The sequence below is a fragment of the Osmerus mordax genome, chromosome 16 (assembly GCF_038355195.1).
Source record: "Osmerus mordax isolate fOsmMor3 chromosome 16, fOsmMor3.pri, whole genome shotgun sequence".
NCBI classification, from domain to species: Eukaryota; Metazoa; Chordata; class Actinopteri; order Osmeriformes; family Osmeridae; genus Osmerus; species Osmerus mordax.
Window position 1 is genome coordinate 10704141 of NC_090065.1, and position 19088 is coordinate 10723228.

The window sequence follows — 19088 nt, forward strand, 5'->3', positions numbered from 1 at the left end:
CATCAGCATAAACAGGTCCCTCATGGTCACTCGCTGCGAGTAGGGTTCGAACCTACGCGGGGAAACCCCATTGGATTTCGAGTCCAACGCCTTAACCTCTCGGCCATCGCAGCTTGTGTTTAAAGAGAATTTCTTTCTGAATTCCGTAAACTGGGTCACTTGGAAAGCCCTCAACAACAGGTCTGATAATCAATGATGGCATGACGTAAACATCAGCATAAACAAGTCCCTCATGAGCCATCGCTGCGAGTAGGGTTCGAACCTACGCGGGGAAACCCCATTAGATTTCGAGTCCAACGCCTTAACCTCTCGGCCATCCCAGCTTGCCTTTTCAAAACATTCCTTTCTGAATTCTGAAAACTGGGTCACTTGGAAAGCCTTCATCAACTTGTCTGTAAATCAATTGTGGCATGACGTAACCATCAGCATAAACAAATCCCTCACGGTCAATCGCTGCGAGTAGGGTTCGAACTTACGCGGGGAAACCCCATTGGATTTCAAGTCCAACTCCTTAACCACTCGGACATCGCAGCTTTCATTCTTGCTGAAAGTCTTTCTAAATTACGAATGCTGAATCACTTTGAAAGTCTTCAACCAAAGTTTCAGGAAATCAATGATGGCATGACGTAAACATCAGCATAAACAAGTCCCTCACGGTCGCTCGCTGCGAGTAGGGTTCGAACCTACGCGGGGAAACCCCATTGGATTTCAAGTCCAACTCCTTAACCACTCGGACATCGCAGCATTCATTCTTGTTGAAAGTCTTTCTAAATTACGCATGCTGAATCACTTCGAAAGTCTTCAAGCAAAGCTTCAGGAAATCAATGATGACATGACGTAAACATCAGCATAAACAAGTCCCTCATGAGCCATCGCTGCGAGTAGGGTTCGAAACTACGCGAGGAAACCCCATTGGATTTCAAGTCCAACTCCTTAACCACTCGGACATCGCAGCTTTCTTTCTTGGTGAAAGTCTTTCTAAATTACGAATGCTGAATCACTTTGAAAGTCTTCAACAAAAGTTTCAGGAAATCAATGATGGCATGACGTAAACATCAGCATAAACAAGTCCCTCACGGTCGCTCGCTGCGAGTAGGGTTCGAACCTACGCGGGGAAACCCCATTGGATTTCAAGTCCAACTCCTTAACCACTCGGACATCGCAGCTTCCATTCTTGGTGAAAGTCTTTCTAAATTACGCATGCTGAATCACCTTGAAAGTCTTCAACCAAAGTTTCAGGAAATCAATGATGGCATGACGTAAACATCAGCATAAACAGGTCCCTCATGGTCACTCGCTGCGAGTAGGGTTCGAACCTACGCGGGGAAACCCCATTGGATTTCGAGTCCAACGCCTTAACCTCTCGGCCATCGCAGCTTGTGTTTAAGGAGAATTCCTTTCTGAATTCCGTAAACTGGGTCACTTGGAAAGCCTTCAACAACTTGTCTGTAAATCAATTGTGGCATGACGTAACCATCAGCATAAACTAATCCCTCACGGTCAATCGCTGCGAGTAGGGTTCGAACCTACGCGGGGAAACCCCATAGGATTTCAAGTCCAACTCCTTAACCACTCGGACATCGCAGCTTTCATTCTTGCCGAAAGTCTTTCTAAATTACGAATGCTGAATCACTTTGAAAGTCTTCAACCAAAGCTTCAGGAAATCAATGATGGCATGACATACACACCAGCGTAAACAAGTCCCTCACGGTCACTCGCTGCGAGTAGGGTTCGAACCTACGCGGGGAAACCCCATTGGATTTCAAGTCCAACTCCTTAACCACCGGACATCACAGCTTTCGGTCCTGGTGAAAGTCTTTCTAAATTACGCATGGGGAATCACTTTGAAAGTCTTCAAACAAAGTTTCAGGAAATCAATGATGCCATGACGTAAACATCAGCATAAACAGGTCCCTCATGGTCACTCGCTGCGAGTAGGGTTCGAACCTACGCGGGGAAACCCCATTGGATTTCGAGTCCAACGCCTTAACCACTCGGCCATCGCAGCTTGCCTTTTCAAAACATTCCTTTCTGAATTCTGTAAACTGGGTCACTTGGAAAGCCTTCAACAACTTGTCTATAAATCAATTGTGGCATGACTTAACCATCAGCATAAACTAATCCCTCACGGTCAATCGCTGCGAGTAGGGTTCGAACCTACGCGAGGAAACCCCATTGGATTTCAAGTCCAACTCCTTAACCACCGGACATCACAGCTTTCGGTCCTGGTGAAAGTCTTTCTAAATTACGCATGCGGAATCACTTTGAAAGTCTTCAACCAAAGCTTCAGGAAATCAATGATGGCATGACATACACACCAGCGTAAACAAGTCCCTCACGGTCACTCGCTGCGAGTAGGGTTCGAACCTACGCGGGGAAACCCCATTGGATTTCAAGTCCAACTCCTTAACCACCGGACATCACAGCTTTCGGTCCTGGTGAAAGTCTTTCTAAATTACGCATGCGGAATCACTTTGAAAGTCTTCAAACAAAGTTTCAGGAAATCAATGATGCCATGACGTAAACATCAGCATAAACAGGTCCCTCATGGTCACTCGCTGCGAGTAGGGTTCGAACCTACGCGGGGAAACCCCATTGGATTTCGAGTCCAACGCCTTAACCACTCGGCCATCGCAGCTTGCCTTTTCAAAACATTCCTTTCTGAATTCTGTAAACTGGGTCACTTGGAAAGCCTTCAACAACTTGTCTATAAATCAATTGTGGCATGACTTAACCATCAGCATAAACTAATCCCTCACGGTCAATCGCTGCGAGTAGGGTTCGAACCTACGCGAGGAAACCCCATTGGATTTCAAGTCCAACTCCTTAACCACCCGGACATCGCAGCTTCCATTCTTGGTGAAAGTCTTTCTAAATTACGCATGCTGAATCACTTTGAAAGTCTTCAACCAAAGCTTCAGGAAATCAATGATGGCATGACGTAAACATCAGCATAAACAGGTCCCTCATGGTCACTCGCTGCGAGTAGGGTTCGAATCTACGCGGGGAAACCCCATTGGATTTCAAGTCCAACTCCTTAACCACTCGGACATCGCAGCTTCCATTCTTGGTGAAAGTCTTTCTAAATTACGCATGCTGAATCACCTTGAAAGTCTTCAACCAAAGTTTCAGGAAATCAATGATGGCATGACGTAAACATCAGCATAAACAGGTCCCTCATGGTCACTCGCTGCGAGTAGGGTTCGAACCTACGCGGGGAAACCCCATTGGATTTCGAGTCCAACGCCTTAACCTCTCGGCCATCGCAGCTTGTGTTTAAAGAGAATTTCTTTCTGAATTCCGTAAACTGGGTCACTTGGAAAGCCCTCAACAACAGGTCTGATAATCAATGATGGCATGACGTAAACATCAGCATAAACAAGTCCCTCATGAGCCATCGCTGCGAGTAGGGTTCGAACCTACGCGGGGAAACCCCATTAGATTTCGAGTCCAACGCCTTAACCTCTCGGCCATCCCAGCTTGCCTTTTCAAAACATTCCTTTCTGAATTCTGAAAACTGGGTCACTTGGAAAGCCTTCATCAACTTGTCTATAAATCAATTGTGGCATGACTTAACCATCAGCATAAACTAATCCCTCACGGTCAATCGCTGCGAGTAGGGTTCGAACCTACGCGAGGAAACCCCATTGGATTTCAAGTCCAACTCCTTAACCACCCGGACATCGCAGCTTCCATTCTTGGTGAAAGTCTTTCTAAATTACGCATGCTGAATCACCTTGAAAGTCTTCAACTAAAGTTTCAGGAAATCAATGATGGCATGACGTAAACATCAGCATAAACAAGGCCCTCATGAGCCATCGCTGCGAGTAGGGTTCGAACCTACGCGGGGAAACACCATTAGATTTCGAGTCCAACGCCTTAACCTCTCGGCCATCGCAGCTTGCCTTTTCAAAACATTCCTTTCTGAATTCTGAAAACTGGGTCACTTGGAAAGCCTTCATCAACTTGTCTGTAAATCAATTGTGGCATGACGTAACCATCAGCATATACAAATCCCTCACGGTCAATCGCTGCGAGTAGGGTTCGAACCTACGCGGGGAAACCCCATTGGATTTCAAGTCCAACTCCTTAACCACTCGGACATCGCAGCTTTCATTCTTGCTGAAAGTCTTTCTAAATTACAAATGCTGAATCACTTTGAAAGTCTTCAACCAAAGTTTCAGGAAATCAATGATGGCATGACGTAAACATCAGCATAAACAAGTCCCTCACGGTCGCTCGCTGCGAGTAGGGTTCGAACCTACGCGGGGAAACCCCATTGGATTTCAAGTCCAACTCCTTAACCACTCGGACATCGCAGCATGCATTCTTGTTGAAAGTCTTTCTAAATTACGCATGCTGAATCACTTCGAAAGTCTTCAAGCAAAGCTTCAGGAAATCAATGATGACATGACGTAAACATCAGCATAAACAAGTCCCTCATGATCCATCGCTGCGAGTAGGGTTCGAAACTACGCGAGGAAACTCCATTGGATTTCAAGTCCAACTCCTTAACCACTCGGACATCGCAGCTTTCTTTCTTGGTGAAAGTCTTTCTAAATTACGAATGCTGAATCACTTTGAAAGTCTTCAACAAAAGTTTCAGGAAATCAATGATGGCATGACGTAAACATCAGCATAAACAAGTCCCTCACGGTCGCTTGCTGCGAGTAGGGTTCGAACCTACGCGGGGAAACCCCATTGGATTTCAAGTCCAACTCCTTAACCACTCGGACATCGCAGCTTCCATTCTAGGTGAAAGTCTTTTTAAATTACGCATGCTGAATCACCTTGAAAGTCTTCAACCAAAGTTTCAGGAAATCAATGATGGCATGACGTAAACATCAGCATAAACAGGTCCCTCATGGTCACTCGCTGCGAGTAGGGTTCGAACCTACGCGGGGAAACCCCATTGGATTTCGAGTCCAACGCCTTAACCTCTCGGCCATCGCAGCTTGTGTTTAAGGAGAATTCCTTTCTGAATTCCGTAAACTGGGTCACTTGGAAAGCCTTCAACAACTTGTCTGTAAATCAATTGTGGCATGACGTAACCATCAGCATAAACTAATCCCTCACGGTCAATCGCTGCGAGTAGGGTTCGAACCTACGCGGGGAAACCCCATTGGATTTCAAGTCCAACTCCTTAACCACTCGGACATCGCAGCTTTCATTCTTGCCGAAAGTCTTTCTAAATTACGAATGCTGAATCACTTTGAAAGTCTTCAACCAAAGCTTCAGGAAATCAATGATGGCATGACATACACACCAGCGTAAACAAGTCCCTCACGGTCACTCGCTGCGAGTAGGGTTCGAACCAACGCGGGGAAACCCCATTGGATTTCAAGTCCAACTCCTTAACCACCGGACATCACAGCTTTCGGTCCTGGTGAAAGTCTTTCTAAATTACGCATGCGGAATCACTTTGAAAGTCTTCAAACAAAGTTTCAGGAAATCAATGATGCCATGACGTAAACATCAGCATAAACAGGTCCCTCATGGTCACTCGCTGCGAGTAGGGTTCGAACCTACGCGGGGCAACCCCATTGGATTTCGAGTCCAACGCCTTAACCACTCGGCCATCGCAGCTTGCCTTTTCAAAACATTCCTTTCTGAATTCTGTAAACTGGGTCACTTGGAAAGCCTTCAACAACTTGTCTATAAATCAATTGTGGCATGACTTAACCATCAGCATAAACTAATCCCTCACGGTCAATCGCTGCGAGTAGGGTTCGAACCTACGCGAGGAAACCCAATTGGATTTCAAGTCCAACTCCTTAACCACTCGGACATCGCAGCTTTCATTCTTGCTGAAAGTCTTTCTAAATTACGAATGCTGAATCACTTTGAAAGTCTTCAACCAAAGTTTCAGGAAATCAATGATGACATGACGTAAACATCAGCATAAACAAGTCCCTCATGAGCCATCGCTGCGAGTAGGGTTCGAACCTACGCTAGGAAACCCCATTGGATTTCAAGTCCAACTCCTTAACCACTCGGACTTCGCAGCTTCCATTCTTGGTGAAAGTCTTTCTAAATTACGCATGCTGAATCACCTTGAAAGTCTTCAACCAAAGTTTCAGGAAAACAATGATGGCATGACGTAAACATCAGCATAAACAGGTCCCTCATGGTCACTCGCTGCGAGTAGGGTTCGAACCTACGCGGGGAAACCCCATTGGATTTCGAGTCCAACGCCTTAACCTCTCGGCCATCACAGCTTGTGTTTAAGGAGAATTCCTTTCTGAATTCCGTAAACTGGGTCACTTGGAAAGCCTTCAACAACTTGTCTGTAAATCAATTGTGGCATGACGTAACCATCAGCATAAACTAATCCCTCACGGTCAATCGCTGCGAGTAAGGTTCGAACTTACGCGGGGAAACCCCATTGGATTTCAAGTCCAACTCCTTAACCACTCGGACATCGCAGCTTTCATTCTTGCCGAAAGTCTTTCTAAATTACGAATGCTGAATCACTTTGAAAGTCTTCAACCAAAGTTTCAGGAAATCAATGATGACATGACGTAAACATCAGCATAAACAAGTCCCTCATGAGCCATCGCTGCGAGTAGGGTTCGAACCTACGCGAGGAAACCCCATTGGATTTCAAGTCCAACTCCTTAACCACTCGGACTTCGCAGCTTCCATTCTTGGTGAAAGTCTTTCTAAATTACGCATGCTGAATCACCTTGAAAGTCTTCAACCAAAGTTTCAGGAAATCAATGATGGCATGACGTAAACATCAGCATAAACAGGTCCCTCATGGTCACTCGCTGCGAGTAGGGTTCGAACCTACGCGGGGAAACCCCATTGGATTTCGAGTCCAACGCCTTAACCTCTCGGCCATCGCAGCTTGTGTTTAAGGAGAATTCCTTTCTGAATTCCGTAAACTGGGTCACTTGGAAAGCCTTCAACAACTTGTCTGTAAATCAATTGTGGCATGACGTAACCATCAGCATAAACTAATCCCTCACGGTCAATCGCTGCGAGTAGGGTTCGAACCTACGCGGGGAAACCCCATTGGATTTCAAGTCCAACTCCTTAACCACTCGGACATCGCAGCTTTCATTCTTGCCGAAAGTCTTTCTAAATTACGAATGCTGAATCACTTTGAAAGTCTTCAACAAAAGTTTCAGGAAATCAATGATGGCATGACGTAAACATCAGCATAAACAAGTCCCTCACGGTCGCTCGCTGCGAGTAGGGTTCGAACCTACGCGGGGAAACCCCATTGGATTTCAAGTCCAACTCCTTAACCACTCGGACATCGCAGCATTCACTCTTGTTGAAAGTCTTTCTAAATTACGCATGCTGAATCACTTCAAAAGTCTTCAAGCAAAGCTTCAGGAAATCAATGATGACATGACGTAAACATCAGCATAAACAAGTCCCTCATGAGCCATCGCTGCGAGTAGGGTTCGAAACTGCGCGAGGAAACCCCATTGGATTTCAAGTCCAACTCCTTAACCACTTGGACATCGCAGCTTCCATTCTTGGTGAAAGTCTTATTAAATTACGCATGCTGAATCACCTTGAAAGTCTTCAAACAAAGTTTCAGGAAATCAATGATGGCAAGACGTAAACATCAGCATAAACAGGTCCCTCATGGTCACTCGCTGCGAGTAGGGTTCGAACCTACGCGGGGAAACCCCATTGGATTTCGAGTCCAACGCCTTAACCTCTCCGCCATCGCAGCTTGTGTATAAGGAGAATTCCTTTCTGAATTCCGTAAACTGGGTCACTTGGAAAGCCTTCAACAACAGGTCTGATAATCAATGATGGCATGACGTAAACATCAGCATAAACAAGTCCCTCATGAGCCATCGCTGCGAGTAGGGTTCGAAACTGCGCGAGGAAACCCCATTGGATTTCAAGTCCAACTCCTTAACCACTTGGACATCGCAGCTTCCATTCTTGGTGAAAGTCTTATTAAATTACGCATGCTGAATCACCTTGAAAGTCTTCAACCAAAGTTTCAGGAAATCAATGATGGCAAGACGTAAACATCAGCATAAACAGGTCCCTCATGGTCACTCGCTGCGAGTAGGGTTCGAACCTACGCGGGGAAACCCCATTGGATTTCGAGTCCAACGCCTTAACCTCTCCGCCATCGCAGCTTGTGTATAAGGAGAATTCCTTTCTGAATTCCGTAAACTGGGTCACTTGGAAAGCCTTCAACAACAGGTCTGATAATCAATGATGGCATGACGTAAACATCAGCATAAACAAGTCCCTCATGAGCCATCGCTGCGAGTAGGGTTCGAACCAACGCGGGGAAACCCCATTGGATTTCGAGTCAGACGCCTTAACCACTCGGCCATCGCAGCTTGCCTTTTCAAAACATTCCTTTCTGAATTCTGTAAACTGGGTCACTTGGAAAGCCTTCATCAACTTGTCTGTAAATCAATTGTGGCATGACGTAACCATCAGCATAAACTAATCCCTCACGGTCAATCGCTGCGAGTAGGGTTCGAACCTACGCGGGGAAACCCCATTGGATTTCAAGTCCAACTCCTTAACCACTCGGACATCGCAGCTTTCATTCTTGCTGAAAGTCTTTCTAAATTACGAATGCTAAATCACTTTGAAAGTCTTCAACCAAAGTTTCAGGAAATCAATGATGACATGACGTAAACATCAGCATAAACAAGTCCCTCATGAGCCATCGCTGCGAGTAGGGTTCGAACCTACGCGAGGAAACCCCATTGGATTTCAAGTCCAACTCCTTAACCACTCGGACTTCGCAGCTTCCATTCTTGGTGAAAGTCTTTCTAAATTACGCATGCTGAATCACCTTAAAAGTCTTCAACCAAAGTTTCAGGAAAACAATGATGGCATGACGTAAACATCAGCATAAACAGGTCCCTCATGGTCACTCGCTGCGAGTAGGGTTCGAACCTACGCGGGGAAACCCCATTGGATTTCGAGTCCAACGCCTTAACCTCTCGGCCATCGCAGCTTGTGTTTAAGGAGAATTCCTTTCTGAATTCCGTAAACTGGGTCACTTGGAAAGCCTTCAACAACTTGTCTGTAAATCAATTGTGGCATGACGTAACCATCAGCATAAACTAATCCCTCACGGTCAATCGCTGCGAGTAGGGTTCGAACCTACGCGGGGAAACCCCATTGGATTTCAAGTCCAACTCCTTAACCACTCGGACATCGCAGCTTTCATTCTTGCCGAAAGTCTTTCTAAATTACGAATGCTGAATCACTTTGAAAGTCTTCAACAAAAGTTTCAGGAAATCAATGATGGCATGACGTAAACATCAGCATAAACAAGTCCCTCACGGTCGCTCGCTGCGAGTAGGGTTCGAACCTACGCGGGGAAACCCCATTGGATTTCAAGTCCAACTCCTTAACCACTCGGACATCGCAGCATTCACACTTGTTGAAAGTCTTTCTAAATTACGCATGCTGAATCACTTCGAAAGTCTTCAAGCAAAGCTTCAGGAAATCAATGATGACATGACGTAAACATCAGCATAAACAAGTCCCTCATGAGCCATCGCTGCGAGTAGGGTTCGAAACTACGCGAGGAAACCCCATTGGATTTCAAGTCGAACTCCTTAACCACTCGGACATCGCAGCTTCCATTCTTGGTGAAAGTCTTATTAAATTACGCATGCTGAATCACCTTGAAAGTCTTCAACCAAAGTTTCAGGAAATCAATGATGGCAAGACGTAAACATCAGCATAAACAGGTCCCTCATGGTCACTCGCTGCGAGTAGGGTTCGAACCTACGCGGGGAAACCCCATTGGATTTCGAATCCAACGCCTTAACCTCTCCGCCATCGCAGCTTGTGTATAAGGAGAATTCCTTTCTGAATTCCGTAAACTGGGTCACTTGGAAAGCCCTCAACAACAGGTCTGATAATCAATGATGGAATGACGTAAACATCAGCATAAACAAGTCCCTCATGAGCCATCGCTGCGAGTAGGGTTCGAACCTACGCGAGGAAACCCCATTGGATTTCGAGTCCAACGCCTTAACCTCTCGGCCATCGCAGCTTGTGTTTAAGGAGAATTCCTTTCTGAATTCCGTAAACTGGGTCACTTGGAAAGCCTTCAACAACTTGTCTGTAAATCAATTGTGGCATGACGTAACCATCAGCATAAACTAATCCCTCACGGTCAATCGCTGCGAGTAGGGTTCGAACCTACGCGGGGAAACCCCATTGGATTTCAAGTCCAAATCCTTAACCACTCGGACATCGCAGCTTTCATTCTTGCCGAAAGTCTTTCTAAATTACGAATGCTGAATCACTTTGAAAGTCTTCAACAAAAGTTTCAGGAAATCAATGATGGCATGACGTAAACATCAGCATAAACAAGTCCCTCACGGTCGCTCGCTGCGAGTAGGGTTCGAACCTACGCGGGGAAACCCCATTGGATTTCAAGTCCAACTCCTTAACCACTCGGACATCGCAGCATTCACACTTGTTGAAAGTCTTTCTAAATTACGCATGCTGAATCACTTCGAAAGTCTTCAAGCAAAGCTTCAGGAAATCAATGATGACATGACGTAAACATCAGCATAAACAAGTCCCTCATGAGCCATCGCTGCGAGTAGGGTTCGAAACTACGCGAGGAAACCCCATTGGATTTCAAGTCGAACTCCTTAACCACTCGGACATCGCAGCTTCCATTCTTGGTGAAAGTCTTATTAAATTACGCATGCTGAATCACCTTGAAAGTCTTCAACCAAAGTTTCAGGAAATCAATGATGGCAAGACGTAAACATCAGCATAAACAGGTCCCTCATGGTCACTCGCTGCGAGTAGGGTTCGAACCTACGCGGGGAAACCCCATTGGATTTCAAGTCCAACTCCTTAACCACTCGGACATCGCAGCTTCCATGCTTGGTGAAAGTCTTTCTAAATTACGCATGCTGAATCACCTTGAAAGTCTTCAACCAAAGTTTCAGGAAATCAATGATGGCATGACGTAAACATCAGCATAAACAGGTCCCTCATGGTCACTCGCTGCGAGTAGGGTTCGAACCTACGCGGGGAAACCCCATTGGATTTCGAGTCCAACGCCTTAACTTCTCGGCCATCGCAGCTTGTGTTTAACGAGAATTCCTTTCTGAATTCCGTAAACTGGGTCACTTGGAAAGCCTTCAACAACAGGTCTGATAATCAATGATGGCATGACGTAAACATCAGCATAAACAATTCCCTCATGAGCCATCGCTGCGAGCAGGGTTCGAACCTACGCGGGGAAACCCCATTGGATTTCGAGTCCAACGCCTTAACCACTCGGCCATCGCAGCTTGCCTTTTCAAAACATTCCTTTCTGAATTCTGTAAACTGGGTCACTTGGAAAGCCTTCATCAACTTGTCTGTAAATCAATTGTGGCATGACGTAACCATCAGCATAAACTAATCCCTCACGGTCAATCGCTGCGAGTAGGGTTCGAACCTACGCGGGGAAACCCCATTGGATTTCAAGTCCAACTCCTTAACCACTCGGACATCGCAGCTTTCATTCTTGCTGAAAGTCTTTCTAAATTACGAATGCTGAATCACTTTGAAAGTCTTCAACCAAAGTTTCAGGAAATCAATGATGACATGACGTAAACATCAGCATAAACAAGTCCCTCATGAGCCATCGCTGCGAGTAGGGTTCGAACCTACGCGAGGAAACCCCATTGGATTTCAAGTCCAACTCCTTAACCACTCGGACTTCGCAGCTTCCATTCTTGGTGAAAGTCTTTCTAAATTACGCATGCTGAATCACCTTGAAAGTCTTCAACCAAAGTTTCAGGAAATCAATGATGGCATGACGTAAACATCAGCATAAACAGGTCCCTCATGGTCACTCGCTGCGAGTAGGGTTCGAACCTACGCGGGGAAACCCCATTGGATTTCGAGTCCAACGCCTTAACCTCTCGGCCATCGCAGCTTGTGTTTAACGAGAATTCCTTTCTGAATTCCGTAAACTGGGTCACTTGGAAAGCCCTCAACAACAGGTCTGATAATCAATTATGGCATGACATAAACATCAGCATAAACAGGTCCCTCATGGTCACTCGCTGCGAGTAGGGTTCGAACCTACGCGGGGAAACCCCATTGGATTTCGAGTCCAACGCCTTAACCTCTCGGCCATCGCAGCTTGTGTTTAAGGAGAATTCCTTTCTGAATTCCGTAAACTGGGTCATTTGGAAAGCCCTCAACAACAGGTCTGATAATCAATGATGGCATGACGTAAACATCAGCATAAACAAGTCCCTCATGAGCCATCGCTGCGAATAGGGTTCGAACCTACGCGGGGAAACCCCATTGGATTTCGAGTCCAACGCCTTAACCACTCGGCCATCGCAGCTTGCCTTTTCAAAACATTCCTTTCTGAATTCTGTAAACTGGGTCACTTGGAAAGCCTTCATTAAGTTGTCTGTAAATCAATTGTGGCATGACGTAACCATCAGCATAAACAAATCCCTCACGGTCAATCGCTGCGAGTAGGGTTCGAACCTACGCGGGGAAACCCCATTGGATTTCAAGTCCAACTCCTTAACCACTCGGACATCGCAGCTTTCATTCTTGCTGAAAGTCTTTCTAAATTACGAATGCTGAATCACTTTGAAAGTCTTCAACCAAAGTTTCAGGAAATCAATGATGGCATGACGTAAACATCAGCATAAACAAGTCCCTCACGGTCGCACGCTGCGAGTAGGGTTCGAACCTACGCGGGGAAACCCCATTGGATTTCAAGTCCAACTCCTTAACCACTCGGACATCGCAGCATTCATTCTTGTTGAAAGTCTTTCTAAATTACGCATGCTGAATCACTTCGAAAGTCTTCAAGCAAAGCTTCAGGAAATCAATGATGACATGACGTAAACATCAGCATAAACAAGTCCCTCATGGTCACTCGCTGCGAGTAGGGTTCGAACCTACGCGGGGAAACCCCATTGGATTTCAAGTCCAATTCCTTAACCACTCGGACATCTCAGCTTTCATTCTTGCTGAAAGTCTTTCTAAATTACGAATTCTGAATCACTTTGAAAGTCTTCAAACAAAGCCTCAGGAAATCAATGATGGCATGACGTAAACATCAGCATAAACAAGTCCCTCACGGTCAATCGCTGCGAGTAGGGTTCGAACCTACGCGGGGAAACCCCATTGGATTTCAAGTTCAACTCCTTAACCACTCGGACATCGCAGCTTTCATTCTTGCTGAAAGTCTTTCTAAATTACGAATGCTGAATCACTTTGAAAGTCTTCAACCAAAGTTTCAGGAAATCAATGATGGCATGACGTAAACATCAGCATAAACAAGTCCCTCACGGTCGCACGCTGCGAGTAGGGTTCGAACCTACGCGGGGAAACCCCATTGGATTTCAAGTCCAACTCCTTAACCACTCGGACATCGCAGCATTCATTCTTGTTGAAAGTCTTTCTAAATTACGCATGCTGAATCACTTCGAAAGTCTTCAAGCAAAGCTTCAGGAAATCAATGATGACATGACGTAAACATCAGCATAAACAAGTCCCTCATGGTCACTCGCTGCGAGTAGGGTTCGAACCTACGCGGGGAAACCCCATTGGATTTCAAGTCCAACTCCTTAACCACTCGGACATCTCAGCTTTCATTCTTGCTGAAAGTCTTTCTAAATTACGAATTCTGAATCACTTTGAAAGTCTTCAACCAAAGCCTCAGGAAATCAATGATGGCATGACGTAAACATCAGCATAAACAAGTCCCTCACGGTCAATCGCTGCGAGTAGGGTTCGAACCTACGCGGGGAAACCCCATTGGATTTCAAGTCCAACTCCTTAACCACTCGGACATCGCAGCGTTCATTCTTGGTGAAAGTCATTCTAAATTACGCATGCTGAATCACTTTGAAAGTCTTCAAACAAAGTGTCAGGAAATCAATGATGGCATGACGTAAACATCAGCATAAACAGGTCCCTCATGGTCACTCGCTGCGAGTAGGGTTCGAACCTACGCGGGGAAACCCCATTGGATTTCGAGTCCAACGCCTTAACTTCTCGGCCATCGCAGCTTGTGTTTAACGAGAATTCCTTTCTGAATTCCGTAAACTGGGTCACTTGGAAAGCCTTCAACAACAGGTCTGATAATCAATGATGGCATGACGTAAACATCAGCATAAACAATTCCCTCATGAGCCATCGCTGCGAGCAGGGTTCGAACCTACGCGGGGAAACCCCATTGGATTTCGAGTCCAACGCCTTAACCACTCGGCCATCGCAGCTTGCCTTTTCAAAACATTCCTTTCTGAATTCTGTAAACTGGGTCACTTGGAAAGCCTTCATCAACTTGTCTGTAAATCAATTGTGGCATGACGTAACCATCAGCATAAACTAATCCCTCACGGTCAATCGCTGCGAGTAGGGTTCGAACCTACGCGGGGAAACCCCATTGGATTTCAAGTCCAACTCCTTAACCACTCGGACATCGCAGCTTTCATTCTTGCTGAAAGTCTTTCTAAATTACGAATGCTGAATCACTTTGAAAGTCTTCAACCAAAGTTTCAGGAAATCAATGATGACATGACGTAAACATCAGCATAAACAAGTCCCTCATGAGCCATCGCTGCGAGTAGGGTTCGAACCTACGCGAGGAAACCCCATTGGATTTCAAGTCCAACTCCTTAACCACTCGGACTTCGCAGCTTCCATTCTTGGTGAAAGTCTTTCTAAATTACGCATGCTGAATCACCTTGAAAGTCTTCAACCAAAGTTTCAGGAAATCAATGATGGCATGACGTAAACATCAGCATAAACAGGTCCCTCATGGTCACTCGCTGCGAGTAGGGTTCGAACCTACGCGGGGAAACCCCATTGGATTTCGAGTCCAACGCCTTAACCTCTCGGCCATCGCAGCTTGTGTTTAACGAGAATTCCTTTCTGAATTCCGTAAACTGGGTCACTTGGAAAGCCCTCAACAACAGGTCTGATAATCAATTATGGCATGACATAAACATCAGCATAAACAGGTCCCTCATGGTCACTCGCTGCGAGTAGGGTTCGAACCTACGCGGGGAAACCCCATTGGATTTCGAGTCCAACGCCTTAACCTCTCGGCCATCGCAGCTTGTGTTTAAGGAGAATTCCTTTCTGAATTCCGTAAACTGGGTCATTTGGAAAGCCCTCAACAACAGGTCTGATAATCAATGATGGCATGACGTAAACATCAGCATAAACAAGTCCCTCATGAGCCATCGCTGCGAATAGGGTTCGAACCTACGCGGGGAAACCCCATTGGATTTCGAGTCCAACGCCTTAACCACTCGGCCATCGCAGCTTGCCTTTTCAAAACATTCCTTTCTGAATTCTGTAAACTGGGTCACTTGGAAAGCCTTCATTAACTTGTCTGTAAATCAATTGTGGCATGACGTAACCATCAGCATAAACAAATCCCTCACGGTCAATCGCTGCGAGTAGGGTTCGAACCTACGCGGGGAAACCCCATTGGATTTCAAGTCCAACTCCTTAACCACTCGGACATCGCAGCTTTCATTCTTGCTGAAAGTCTTTCTAAATTACGAATGCTGAATCACTTTGAAAGTCTTCAACCAAAGTTTCAGGAAATCAATGATGGCATGACGTAAACATCAGCATAAACAAGTCCCTCACGGTCGCACGCTGCGAGTAGGGTTCGAACCTACGCGGGGAAACCCCATTGGATTTCAAGTCCAACTCCTTAACCACTCGGACATCGCAGCATTCATTCTTGTTGAAAGTCTTTCTAAATTACGCATGCTGAATCACTTCGAAAGTCTTCAAGCAAAGCTTCAGGAAATCAATGATGACATGACGTAAACATCAGCATAAACAAGTCCCTCATGGTCACTCGCTGCGAGTAGGGTTCGAACCTACGCGGGGAAACCCCATTGGATTTCAAGTCCAATTCCTTAACCACTCGGACATCTCAGCGTTCATTCTTGCTGAAAGTCTTTCTAAATTACGAATTCTGAATCACTTTGAAAGTCTTCAACCAAAGCCTCAGGAAATCAATGATGGCATGACGTAAACATCAGCATAAACAAGTCCCTCACGGTCAATCGCTGCGAGTAGGGTTCGAACCTACGCGGGGAAACCCCATTGGATTTCAAGTTCAACTCCTTAACCACTCGGACATCGCAGCTTTCATTCTTGCTGAAAGTCTTTCTAAATTACGAATGCTGAATCACTTTGAAAGTCTTCAACCAAAGTTTCAGGAAATCAATGATGGCATGACGTAAACATCAGCATAAACAAGTCCCTCACGGTCGCACGCTGCGAGTAGGGTTCGAACCTACGCGGGGAAACCCCATTGGATTTCAAGTCCAACTCCTTAACCACTCGGACATCGCAGCATTCATTCTTGTTGAAAGTCTTTCTAAATTACGCATGCTGAATCACTTCGAAAGTCTTCAAGCAAAGCTTCAGGAAATCAATGATGACATGACGTAAACATCAGCATAAACAAGTCCCTCATGGTCACTCGCTGCGAGTAGGGTTCGAACCTACGCGGGGAAACCCCATTGGATTTCAAGTCCAACTCCTTAACCACTCGGACATCTCAGCTTTCATTCTTGCTGAAAGTCTTTCTAAATTACGAATTCTGAATCACTTTGAAAGTCTTCAACCAAAGCCTCAGGAAATCAATGATGGCATGACGTAAACATCAGCATAAACAAGTCCCTCACGGTCAATCGCTGCGAGTAGGGTTCGAACCTACGCGGGGAAACCCCATTGGATTTCAAGTCCAACTCCTTAACCACTCGGACATCGCAGCGTTCATTCTTGGTGAAAGTCATTCTAAATTACGCATGCTGAATCACTTTGAAAGTCTTCAAACAAAGTGTCAGGAAATCAATGATGGCATGACGTAAACATCAGCATAAACAGGTCCCTCATGGTCACTCGCTGCGAGTAGGGTTCAAACCTACGCGGGGAAACCCCATTGGATTTCGAGTCCAACGCCTTAACCTCTCGGCCATCGCAGCTTGTGTTTAAGGAGAATTCCTTTCTGAATTCCGTAAACTGGGTCACTTGGAAAGCCGTCAACAACAGGTCTGATAATCAATGATGGCATGACGTAAACATCAGCATAAACTAATCCCTCACGGTCAATCGCTGCGAGTAGGGTTCGAACCTACGCGGGGAAACCCCATTGGATTTCGAGTCCAACTCCTTAACCACTCGGACATCGCAGCTTTCATTCTTGCTGAAAGTCTTTCTAAATTACGAATGCTGAATCACTTCGAAAGTCTTCAACCAAAGTTTCAGGAAATCAATGATGGCATGACGTAAACATCAGCATAAACAAGTCCCTCACGGTCGCTCGCTGCGAGTAGGGTTCGAACCTACGCGGGGAAACCCCATTGGATTTCAAGTCCAACTCCTTAACCACTCGGACATCGCAGCATTCATTCTTGTTGAAAGTCTTTCTAGATTACGCATGCTGAATCACTTCGAAAGTCTTCAAGCAAAGCTTCAGGAAATCAATGATGACATGACGTAAACATCAGCATAAACAAGTCCCTCATGAGCCATCGCTGCGAGTAGGTTTCGAACCTACGCGAGGAAACCCCATTGGATTTCAAGTCCAACTCCTTAACCACTCGGACATCGCAGCTTCCATTCTTGGTGAAAGTCTTTCAAAATCACGCATGCTGAATCACCTTGAAAGTCTTCAACCAAAGTTTCAGGAAATCAATGATGGCATGACATACACACCAGCGTAAACAAGTCCCTCACAATCACACGCCGCGAGTAGGGTTCGAACCTACGCGGGGAAACCCCATTGGATTTCAAGTCCAACTCCTTAACCACTCGGACATCGCAGCTTTCATTCTTGGTGAAAGTCTTTCTAAATTACGAATGCTGAATCACTTTGAAAGTCTTCAACAAAAGCTTCAGGAAATCAATGATGGCATGACGTAAACATCAGCATAAACAAGTCCCTCATGAGTCATCGCTGCGAGTAGGGTTCGAACCTACGCGGGGAAACCCCATTGGATTTCAAGTCCAACTCCTTAACCACTCAGACATCGCAGCTTTCATTCTTGCTGAAAGTCTTTCTAAATTACGAATGCTGAATCACTTTGAAAGTCTTTAACCAAAGCTTCAGGAAATCAATGATGGCATGACGTAAACATCAGCATAAACAAGTCCCTCATGGTCACTCGCTGCGAGTAGGGTTCGAACCTACGCGGGGAAACCCCATTGGATTTCGAGTCCAACGCCTTAACCTCTCGGCCATCGCAGCTTGCATTTATGGAGAATTCCTTTCTGGATTCTGTAAACTGGGTCACTTGGAAAGCCTTCAACAACTTGTCTGTAAAAGAATTGTGGCATGACGTAACCATCAGCATAAACAAGTCCCTCATGAGCCATCGCTGCGAGTAGGGTTTGAACCTACGCAGGGAAACCCTATTGGATTTCAAGTCCAACTCCTTAACCACTCGGACATCGCAGCTTTCGTTCTTGATGAAAGTCTTTCTAAAGTACGAATGCTGAATCACTTTGAAAGTCTTCAACCAAAGTTTCAAGAAATCAATCATGGCATGACGTACACATCAGCGTAAACAAGTCCCTCACAATCACACGCTGCGAGTAGGGTTCAAACCTACGCGGGGAAACCCCATTGGATTCGAGTCCAACTCCTTTAAAAAAAAATCTTTTTATTGGTGTTTTTTTCAATTCACAAGTTTACAATACATACTGATATTCATATATGCATAATCACCCACAAAATCCACCACCACTTCCCAACGGAACAATATTTACCTAAACAAATCCTTCGTGTCACCAATTGAACACAATATTTTCCCCTTGTCCTTCAGAAATCAGTGTGTTCCCATGCAAACAGAAGGATTTTACCTCCACCCCACCATTTGTCCAAAGAAGTCCAATGCTTCTCTTCATGAGGGACTTAAACAAGGGCTTGATCTTGACCTTGCGCCCCTCAAAGTGGGCAAAGTTCCGTCGTAGCACCACAGCGTATCTGGCGTGACTTTACACAAAATTAGCTAAACACAGATTTGCTTTCTTGCTGTTAGCAAACACCCCAAACAAAAACAAAGGCCTCCACCCATCCTCCATGTCCAACTCCCAACTCCAGTTCTCCA

General features: G+C 45.6%; 88 non-coding genes across 88 annotated transcripts; all 88 read right to left on the minus strand.

Annotated features, from left to right (window-relative positions):
- Positions 1-31: 31 nt before the first annotated feature.
- On the minus strand, positions 32-113 carry trnas-cga (transfer RNA serine (anticodon CGA)). Its single transcript has one exon. It is a non-coding gene; the product is annotated as a tRNA-Ser (tRNA).
- A 128-nt stretch (positions 114-241) lies between these two features.
- Positions 242-323, minus strand: trnas-cga (transfer RNA serine (anticodon CGA)). The gene has a single exon. It is a non-coding gene; the product is annotated as a tRNA-Ser (tRNA).
- Positions 324-451: 128 nt separating this feature from the next.
- On the minus strand, positions 452-533 carry trnas-uga (transfer RNA serine (anticodon UGA)). The gene has a single exon. It is a non-coding gene; the product is annotated as a tRNA-Ser (tRNA).
- Positions 534-662: 129 nt separating this feature from the next.
- Positions 663-744, minus strand: trnas-uga (transfer RNA serine (anticodon UGA)). Its single transcript has one exon. It is a non-coding gene; the product is annotated as a tRNA-Ser (tRNA).
- A 129-nt stretch (positions 745-873) lies between these two features.
- On the minus strand, positions 874-955 carry trnas-uga (transfer RNA serine (anticodon UGA)). Its single transcript has one exon. It is a non-coding gene; the product is annotated as a tRNA-Ser (tRNA).
- A 129-nt stretch (positions 956-1084) lies between these two features.
- On the minus strand, positions 1085-1166 carry trnas-uga (transfer RNA serine (anticodon UGA)). The gene has a single exon. It is a non-coding gene; the product is annotated as a tRNA-Ser (tRNA).
- A 129-nt stretch (positions 1167-1295) lies between these two features.
- trnas-cga (transfer RNA serine (anticodon CGA)) lies at positions 1296-1377 on the minus strand. The gene has a single exon. It is a non-coding gene; the product is annotated as a tRNA-Ser (tRNA).
- A 128-nt stretch (positions 1378-1505) lies between these two features.
- Positions 1506-1587, minus strand: trnas-uga (transfer RNA serine (anticodon UGA)). Its single transcript has one exon. It is a non-coding gene; the product is annotated as a tRNA-Ser (tRNA).
- A 129-nt stretch (positions 1588-1716) lies between these two features.
- Positions 1717-1797, minus strand: trnas-uga (transfer RNA serine (anticodon UGA)). Its single transcript has one exon. It is a non-coding gene; the product is annotated as a tRNA-Ser (tRNA).
- A 129-nt stretch (positions 1798-1926) lies between these two features.
- trnas-cga (transfer RNA serine (anticodon CGA)) lies at positions 1927-2008 on the minus strand. The gene has a single exon. It is a non-coding gene; the product is annotated as a tRNA-Ser (tRNA).
- A 128-nt stretch (positions 2009-2136) lies between these two features.
- trnas-uga (transfer RNA serine (anticodon UGA)) lies at positions 2137-2217 on the minus strand. Its single transcript has one exon. It is a non-coding gene; the product is annotated as a tRNA-Ser (tRNA).
- Positions 2218-2346: 129 nt separating this feature from the next.
- Positions 2347-2427, minus strand: trnas-uga (transfer RNA serine (anticodon UGA)). Its single transcript has one exon. It is a non-coding gene; the product is annotated as a tRNA-Ser (tRNA).
- Positions 2428-2556: 129 nt separating this feature from the next.
- On the minus strand, positions 2557-2638 carry trnas-cga (transfer RNA serine (anticodon CGA)). The gene has a single exon. It is a non-coding gene; the product is annotated as a tRNA-Ser (tRNA).
- A 128-nt stretch (positions 2639-2766) lies between these two features.
- trnas-uga (transfer RNA serine (anticodon UGA)) lies at positions 2767-2848 on the minus strand. Its single transcript has one exon. It is a non-coding gene; the product is annotated as a tRNA-Ser (tRNA).
- Positions 2849-2977: 129 nt separating this feature from the next.
- On the minus strand, positions 2978-3059 carry trnas-uga (transfer RNA serine (anticodon UGA)). Its single transcript has one exon. It is a non-coding gene; the product is annotated as a tRNA-Ser (tRNA).
- Positions 3060-3188: 129 nt separating this feature from the next.
- On the minus strand, positions 3189-3270 carry trnas-cga (transfer RNA serine (anticodon CGA)). Its single transcript has one exon. It is a non-coding gene; the product is annotated as a tRNA-Ser (tRNA).
- A 128-nt stretch (positions 3271-3398) lies between these two features.
- trnas-cga (transfer RNA serine (anticodon CGA)) lies at positions 3399-3480 on the minus strand. The gene has a single exon. It is a non-coding gene; the product is annotated as a tRNA-Ser (tRNA).
- A 128-nt stretch (positions 3481-3608) lies between these two features.
- Positions 3609-3690, minus strand: trnas-uga (transfer RNA serine (anticodon UGA)). Its single transcript has one exon. It is a non-coding gene; the product is annotated as a tRNA-Ser (tRNA).
- A 129-nt stretch (positions 3691-3819) lies between these two features.
- Positions 3820-3901, minus strand: trnas-cga (transfer RNA serine (anticodon CGA)). The gene has a single exon. It is a non-coding gene; the product is annotated as a tRNA-Ser (tRNA).
- Positions 3902-4029: 128 nt separating this feature from the next.
- On the minus strand, positions 4030-4111 carry trnas-uga (transfer RNA serine (anticodon UGA)). Its single transcript has one exon. It is a non-coding gene; the product is annotated as a tRNA-Ser (tRNA).
- Positions 4112-4240: 129 nt separating this feature from the next.
- Positions 4241-4322, minus strand: trnas-uga (transfer RNA serine (anticodon UGA)). Its single transcript has one exon. It is a non-coding gene; the product is annotated as a tRNA-Ser (tRNA).
- A 129-nt stretch (positions 4323-4451) lies between these two features.
- trnas-uga (transfer RNA serine (anticodon UGA)) lies at positions 4452-4533 on the minus strand. Its single transcript has one exon. It is a non-coding gene; the product is annotated as a tRNA-Ser (tRNA).
- A 129-nt stretch (positions 4534-4662) lies between these two features.
- Positions 4663-4744, minus strand: trnas-uga (transfer RNA serine (anticodon UGA)). The gene has a single exon. It is a non-coding gene; the product is annotated as a tRNA-Ser (tRNA).
- Positions 4745-4873: 129 nt separating this feature from the next.
- Positions 4874-4955, minus strand: trnas-cga (transfer RNA serine (anticodon CGA)). Its single transcript has one exon. It is a non-coding gene; the product is annotated as a tRNA-Ser (tRNA).
- Positions 4956-5083: 128 nt separating this feature from the next.
- trnas-uga (transfer RNA serine (anticodon UGA)) lies at positions 5084-5165 on the minus strand. The gene has a single exon. It is a non-coding gene; the product is annotated as a tRNA-Ser (tRNA).
- Positions 5166-5294: 129 nt separating this feature from the next.
- Positions 5295-5375, minus strand: trnas-uga (transfer RNA serine (anticodon UGA)). Its single transcript has one exon. It is a non-coding gene; the product is annotated as a tRNA-Ser (tRNA).
- A 129-nt stretch (positions 5376-5504) lies between these two features.
- Positions 5505-5586, minus strand: trnas-cga (transfer RNA serine (anticodon CGA)). Its single transcript has one exon. It is a non-coding gene; the product is annotated as a tRNA-Ser (tRNA).
- Positions 5587-5714: 128 nt separating this feature from the next.
- On the minus strand, positions 5715-5796 carry trnas-uga (transfer RNA serine (anticodon UGA)). Its single transcript has one exon. It is a non-coding gene; the product is annotated as a tRNA-Ser (tRNA).
- Positions 5797-5925: 129 nt separating this feature from the next.
- On the minus strand, positions 5926-6007 carry trnas-uga (transfer RNA serine (anticodon UGA)). The gene has a single exon. It is a non-coding gene; the product is annotated as a tRNA-Ser (tRNA).
- A 129-nt stretch (positions 6008-6136) lies between these two features.
- trnas-cga (transfer RNA serine (anticodon CGA)) lies at positions 6137-6218 on the minus strand. The gene has a single exon. It is a non-coding gene; the product is annotated as a tRNA-Ser (tRNA).
- A 128-nt stretch (positions 6219-6346) lies between these two features.
- On the minus strand, positions 6347-6428 carry trnas-uga (transfer RNA serine (anticodon UGA)). Its single transcript has one exon. It is a non-coding gene; the product is annotated as a tRNA-Ser (tRNA).
- A 129-nt stretch (positions 6429-6557) lies between these two features.
- On the minus strand, positions 6558-6639 carry trnas-uga (transfer RNA serine (anticodon UGA)). Its single transcript has one exon. It is a non-coding gene; the product is annotated as a tRNA-Ser (tRNA).
- Positions 6640-6768: 129 nt separating this feature from the next.
- On the minus strand, positions 6769-6850 carry trnas-cga (transfer RNA serine (anticodon CGA)). The gene has a single exon. It is a non-coding gene; the product is annotated as a tRNA-Ser (tRNA).
- A 128-nt stretch (positions 6851-6978) lies between these two features.
- On the minus strand, positions 6979-7060 carry trnas-uga (transfer RNA serine (anticodon UGA)). Its single transcript has one exon. It is a non-coding gene; the product is annotated as a tRNA-Ser (tRNA).
- Positions 7061-7189: 129 nt separating this feature from the next.
- trnas-uga (transfer RNA serine (anticodon UGA)) lies at positions 7190-7271 on the minus strand. Its single transcript has one exon. It is a non-coding gene; the product is annotated as a tRNA-Ser (tRNA).
- A 129-nt stretch (positions 7272-7400) lies between these two features.
- On the minus strand, positions 7401-7482 carry trnas-uga (transfer RNA serine (anticodon UGA)). Its single transcript has one exon. It is a non-coding gene; the product is annotated as a tRNA-Ser (tRNA).
- Positions 7483-7611: 129 nt separating this feature from the next.
- Positions 7612-7693, minus strand: trnas-cga (transfer RNA serine (anticodon CGA)). Its single transcript has one exon. It is a non-coding gene; the product is annotated as a tRNA-Ser (tRNA).
- Positions 7694-7821: 128 nt separating this feature from the next.
- trnas-uga (transfer RNA serine (anticodon UGA)) lies at positions 7822-7903 on the minus strand. Its single transcript has one exon. It is a non-coding gene; the product is annotated as a tRNA-Ser (tRNA).
- Positions 7904-8032: 129 nt separating this feature from the next.
- trnas-cga (transfer RNA serine (anticodon CGA)) lies at positions 8033-8114 on the minus strand. Its single transcript has one exon. It is a non-coding gene; the product is annotated as a tRNA-Ser (tRNA).
- Positions 8115-8242: 128 nt separating this feature from the next.
- On the minus strand, positions 8243-8324 carry trnas-cga (transfer RNA serine (anticodon CGA)). The gene has a single exon. It is a non-coding gene; the product is annotated as a tRNA-Ser (tRNA).
- Positions 8325-8452: 128 nt separating this feature from the next.
- trnas-uga (transfer RNA serine (anticodon UGA)) lies at positions 8453-8534 on the minus strand. The gene has a single exon. It is a non-coding gene; the product is annotated as a tRNA-Ser (tRNA).
- A 129-nt stretch (positions 8535-8663) lies between these two features.
- trnas-uga (transfer RNA serine (anticodon UGA)) lies at positions 8664-8745 on the minus strand. The gene has a single exon. It is a non-coding gene; the product is annotated as a tRNA-Ser (tRNA).
- A 129-nt stretch (positions 8746-8874) lies between these two features.
- trnas-cga (transfer RNA serine (anticodon CGA)) lies at positions 8875-8956 on the minus strand. The gene has a single exon. It is a non-coding gene; the product is annotated as a tRNA-Ser (tRNA).
- Positions 8957-9084: 128 nt separating this feature from the next.
- trnas-uga (transfer RNA serine (anticodon UGA)) lies at positions 9085-9166 on the minus strand. Its single transcript has one exon. It is a non-coding gene; the product is annotated as a tRNA-Ser (tRNA).
- Positions 9167-9295: 129 nt separating this feature from the next.
- trnas-uga (transfer RNA serine (anticodon UGA)) lies at positions 9296-9377 on the minus strand. Its single transcript has one exon. It is a non-coding gene; the product is annotated as a tRNA-Ser (tRNA).
- Positions 9378-9506: 129 nt separating this feature from the next.
- trnas-uga (transfer RNA serine (anticodon UGA)) lies at positions 9507-9588 on the minus strand. Its single transcript has one exon. It is a non-coding gene; the product is annotated as a tRNA-Ser (tRNA).
- Positions 9589-9717: 129 nt separating this feature from the next.
- Positions 9718-9799, minus strand: trnas-cga (transfer RNA serine (anticodon CGA)). The gene has a single exon. It is a non-coding gene; the product is annotated as a tRNA-Ser (tRNA).
- A 128-nt stretch (positions 9800-9927) lies between these two features.
- On the minus strand, positions 9928-10009 carry trnas-cga (transfer RNA serine (anticodon CGA)). The gene has a single exon. It is a non-coding gene; the product is annotated as a tRNA-Ser (tRNA).
- Positions 10010-10137: 128 nt separating this feature from the next.
- Positions 10138-10219, minus strand: trnas-uga (transfer RNA serine (anticodon UGA)). The gene has a single exon. It is a non-coding gene; the product is annotated as a tRNA-Ser (tRNA).
- A 129-nt stretch (positions 10220-10348) lies between these two features.
- trnas-uga (transfer RNA serine (anticodon UGA)) lies at positions 10349-10430 on the minus strand. The gene has a single exon. It is a non-coding gene; the product is annotated as a tRNA-Ser (tRNA).
- Positions 10431-10559: 129 nt separating this feature from the next.
- Positions 10560-10641, minus strand: trnas-uga (transfer RNA serine (anticodon UGA)). The gene has a single exon. It is a non-coding gene; the product is annotated as a tRNA-Ser (tRNA).
- Positions 10642-10770: 129 nt separating this feature from the next.
- On the minus strand, positions 10771-10852 carry trnas-uga (transfer RNA serine (anticodon UGA)). Its single transcript has one exon. It is a non-coding gene; the product is annotated as a tRNA-Ser (tRNA).
- A 129-nt stretch (positions 10853-10981) lies between these two features.
- Positions 10982-11063, minus strand: trnas-cga (transfer RNA serine (anticodon CGA)). The gene has a single exon. It is a non-coding gene; the product is annotated as a tRNA-Ser (tRNA).
- A 128-nt stretch (positions 11064-11191) lies between these two features.
- On the minus strand, positions 11192-11273 carry trnas-cga (transfer RNA serine (anticodon CGA)). Its single transcript has one exon. It is a non-coding gene; the product is annotated as a tRNA-Ser (tRNA).
- A 128-nt stretch (positions 11274-11401) lies between these two features.
- trnas-uga (transfer RNA serine (anticodon UGA)) lies at positions 11402-11483 on the minus strand. The gene has a single exon. It is a non-coding gene; the product is annotated as a tRNA-Ser (tRNA).
- Positions 11484-11612: 129 nt separating this feature from the next.
- Positions 11613-11694, minus strand: trnas-uga (transfer RNA serine (anticodon UGA)). Its single transcript has one exon. It is a non-coding gene; the product is annotated as a tRNA-Ser (tRNA).
- A 129-nt stretch (positions 11695-11823) lies between these two features.
- trnas-cga (transfer RNA serine (anticodon CGA)) lies at positions 11824-11905 on the minus strand. The gene has a single exon. It is a non-coding gene; the product is annotated as a tRNA-Ser (tRNA).
- Positions 11906-12033: 128 nt separating this feature from the next.
- Positions 12034-12115, minus strand: trnas-cga (transfer RNA serine (anticodon CGA)). Its single transcript has one exon. It is a non-coding gene; the product is annotated as a tRNA-Ser (tRNA).
- Positions 12116-12243: 128 nt separating this feature from the next.
- Positions 12244-12325, minus strand: trnas-cga (transfer RNA serine (anticodon CGA)). The gene has a single exon. It is a non-coding gene; the product is annotated as a tRNA-Ser (tRNA).
- A 128-nt stretch (positions 12326-12453) lies between these two features.
- trnas-uga (transfer RNA serine (anticodon UGA)) lies at positions 12454-12535 on the minus strand. Its single transcript has one exon. It is a non-coding gene; the product is annotated as a tRNA-Ser (tRNA).
- A 129-nt stretch (positions 12536-12664) lies between these two features.
- On the minus strand, positions 12665-12746 carry trnas-uga (transfer RNA serine (anticodon UGA)). The gene has a single exon. It is a non-coding gene; the product is annotated as a tRNA-Ser (tRNA).
- Positions 12747-12875: 129 nt separating this feature from the next.
- On the minus strand, positions 12876-12957 carry trnas-uga (transfer RNA serine (anticodon UGA)). The gene has a single exon. It is a non-coding gene; the product is annotated as a tRNA-Ser (tRNA).
- Positions 12958-13086: 129 nt separating this feature from the next.
- trnas-uga (transfer RNA serine (anticodon UGA)) lies at positions 13087-13168 on the minus strand. Its single transcript has one exon. It is a non-coding gene; the product is annotated as a tRNA-Ser (tRNA).
- Positions 13169-13297: 129 nt separating this feature from the next.
- Positions 13298-13379, minus strand: trnas-uga (transfer RNA serine (anticodon UGA)). The gene has a single exon. It is a non-coding gene; the product is annotated as a tRNA-Ser (tRNA).
- Positions 13380-13508: 129 nt separating this feature from the next.
- Positions 13509-13590, minus strand: trnas-uga (transfer RNA serine (anticodon UGA)). The gene has a single exon. It is a non-coding gene; the product is annotated as a tRNA-Ser (tRNA).
- Positions 13591-13719: 129 nt separating this feature from the next.
- On the minus strand, positions 13720-13801 carry trnas-uga (transfer RNA serine (anticodon UGA)). The gene has a single exon. It is a non-coding gene; the product is annotated as a tRNA-Ser (tRNA).
- A 129-nt stretch (positions 13802-13930) lies between these two features.
- On the minus strand, positions 13931-14012 carry trnas-cga (transfer RNA serine (anticodon CGA)). Its single transcript has one exon. It is a non-coding gene; the product is annotated as a tRNA-Ser (tRNA).
- Positions 14013-14140: 128 nt separating this feature from the next.
- On the minus strand, positions 14141-14222 carry trnas-cga (transfer RNA serine (anticodon CGA)). The gene has a single exon. It is a non-coding gene; the product is annotated as a tRNA-Ser (tRNA).
- Positions 14223-14350: 128 nt separating this feature from the next.
- trnas-uga (transfer RNA serine (anticodon UGA)) lies at positions 14351-14432 on the minus strand. Its single transcript has one exon. It is a non-coding gene; the product is annotated as a tRNA-Ser (tRNA).
- Positions 14433-14561: 129 nt separating this feature from the next.
- Positions 14562-14643, minus strand: trnas-uga (transfer RNA serine (anticodon UGA)). The gene has a single exon. It is a non-coding gene; the product is annotated as a tRNA-Ser (tRNA).
- A 129-nt stretch (positions 14644-14772) lies between these two features.
- On the minus strand, positions 14773-14854 carry trnas-cga (transfer RNA serine (anticodon CGA)). Its single transcript has one exon. It is a non-coding gene; the product is annotated as a tRNA-Ser (tRNA).
- A 128-nt stretch (positions 14855-14982) lies between these two features.
- Positions 14983-15064, minus strand: trnas-cga (transfer RNA serine (anticodon CGA)). Its single transcript has one exon. It is a non-coding gene; the product is annotated as a tRNA-Ser (tRNA).
- A 128-nt stretch (positions 15065-15192) lies between these two features.
- On the minus strand, positions 15193-15274 carry trnas-cga (transfer RNA serine (anticodon CGA)). Its single transcript has one exon. It is a non-coding gene; the product is annotated as a tRNA-Ser (tRNA).
- Positions 15275-15402: 128 nt separating this feature from the next.
- Positions 15403-15484, minus strand: trnas-uga (transfer RNA serine (anticodon UGA)). The gene has a single exon. It is a non-coding gene; the product is annotated as a tRNA-Ser (tRNA).
- A 129-nt stretch (positions 15485-15613) lies between these two features.
- On the minus strand, positions 15614-15695 carry trnas-uga (transfer RNA serine (anticodon UGA)). The gene has a single exon. It is a non-coding gene; the product is annotated as a tRNA-Ser (tRNA).
- Positions 15696-15824: 129 nt separating this feature from the next.
- On the minus strand, positions 15825-15906 carry trnas-uga (transfer RNA serine (anticodon UGA)). The gene has a single exon. It is a non-coding gene; the product is annotated as a tRNA-Ser (tRNA).
- A 129-nt stretch (positions 15907-16035) lies between these two features.
- Positions 16036-16117, minus strand: trnas-uga (transfer RNA serine (anticodon UGA)). The gene has a single exon. It is a non-coding gene; the product is annotated as a tRNA-Ser (tRNA).
- Positions 16118-16246: 129 nt separating this feature from the next.
- Positions 16247-16328, minus strand: trnas-uga (transfer RNA serine (anticodon UGA)). The gene has a single exon. It is a non-coding gene; the product is annotated as a tRNA-Ser (tRNA).
- Positions 16329-16457: 129 nt separating this feature from the next.
- trnas-uga (transfer RNA serine (anticodon UGA)) lies at positions 16458-16539 on the minus strand. The gene has a single exon. It is a non-coding gene; the product is annotated as a tRNA-Ser (tRNA).
- A 129-nt stretch (positions 16540-16668) lies between these two features.
- Positions 16669-16750, minus strand: trnas-uga (transfer RNA serine (anticodon UGA)). Its single transcript has one exon. It is a non-coding gene; the product is annotated as a tRNA-Ser (tRNA).
- A 129-nt stretch (positions 16751-16879) lies between these two features.
- trnas-cga (transfer RNA serine (anticodon CGA)) lies at positions 16880-16961 on the minus strand. Its single transcript has one exon. It is a non-coding gene; the product is annotated as a tRNA-Ser (tRNA).
- Positions 16962-17089: 128 nt separating this feature from the next.
- trnas-cga (transfer RNA serine (anticodon CGA)) lies at positions 17090-17171 on the minus strand. The gene has a single exon. It is a non-coding gene; the product is annotated as a tRNA-Ser (tRNA).
- A 129-nt stretch (positions 17172-17300) lies between these two features.
- On the minus strand, positions 17301-17382 carry trnas-uga (transfer RNA serine (anticodon UGA)). The gene has a single exon. It is a non-coding gene; the product is annotated as a tRNA-Ser (tRNA).
- Positions 17383-17511: 129 nt separating this feature from the next.
- On the minus strand, positions 17512-17593 carry trnas-uga (transfer RNA serine (anticodon UGA)). Its single transcript has one exon. It is a non-coding gene; the product is annotated as a tRNA-Ser (tRNA).
- A 129-nt stretch (positions 17594-17722) lies between these two features.
- trnas-uga (transfer RNA serine (anticodon UGA)) lies at positions 17723-17804 on the minus strand. Its single transcript has one exon. It is a non-coding gene; the product is annotated as a tRNA-Ser (tRNA).
- A 129-nt stretch (positions 17805-17933) lies between these two features.
- Positions 17934-18015, minus strand: trnas-uga (transfer RNA serine (anticodon UGA)). Its single transcript has one exon. It is a non-coding gene; the product is annotated as a tRNA-Ser (tRNA).
- A 129-nt stretch (positions 18016-18144) lies between these two features.
- On the minus strand, positions 18145-18226 carry trnas-cga (transfer RNA serine (anticodon CGA)). Its single transcript has one exon. It is a non-coding gene; the product is annotated as a tRNA-Ser (tRNA).
- A 128-nt stretch (positions 18227-18354) lies between these two features.
- Positions 18355-18436, minus strand: trnas-uga (transfer RNA serine (anticodon UGA)). The gene has a single exon. It is a non-coding gene; the product is annotated as a tRNA-Ser (tRNA).
- Between the last annotated feature and the right edge of the window lie 652 nt (positions 18437-19088).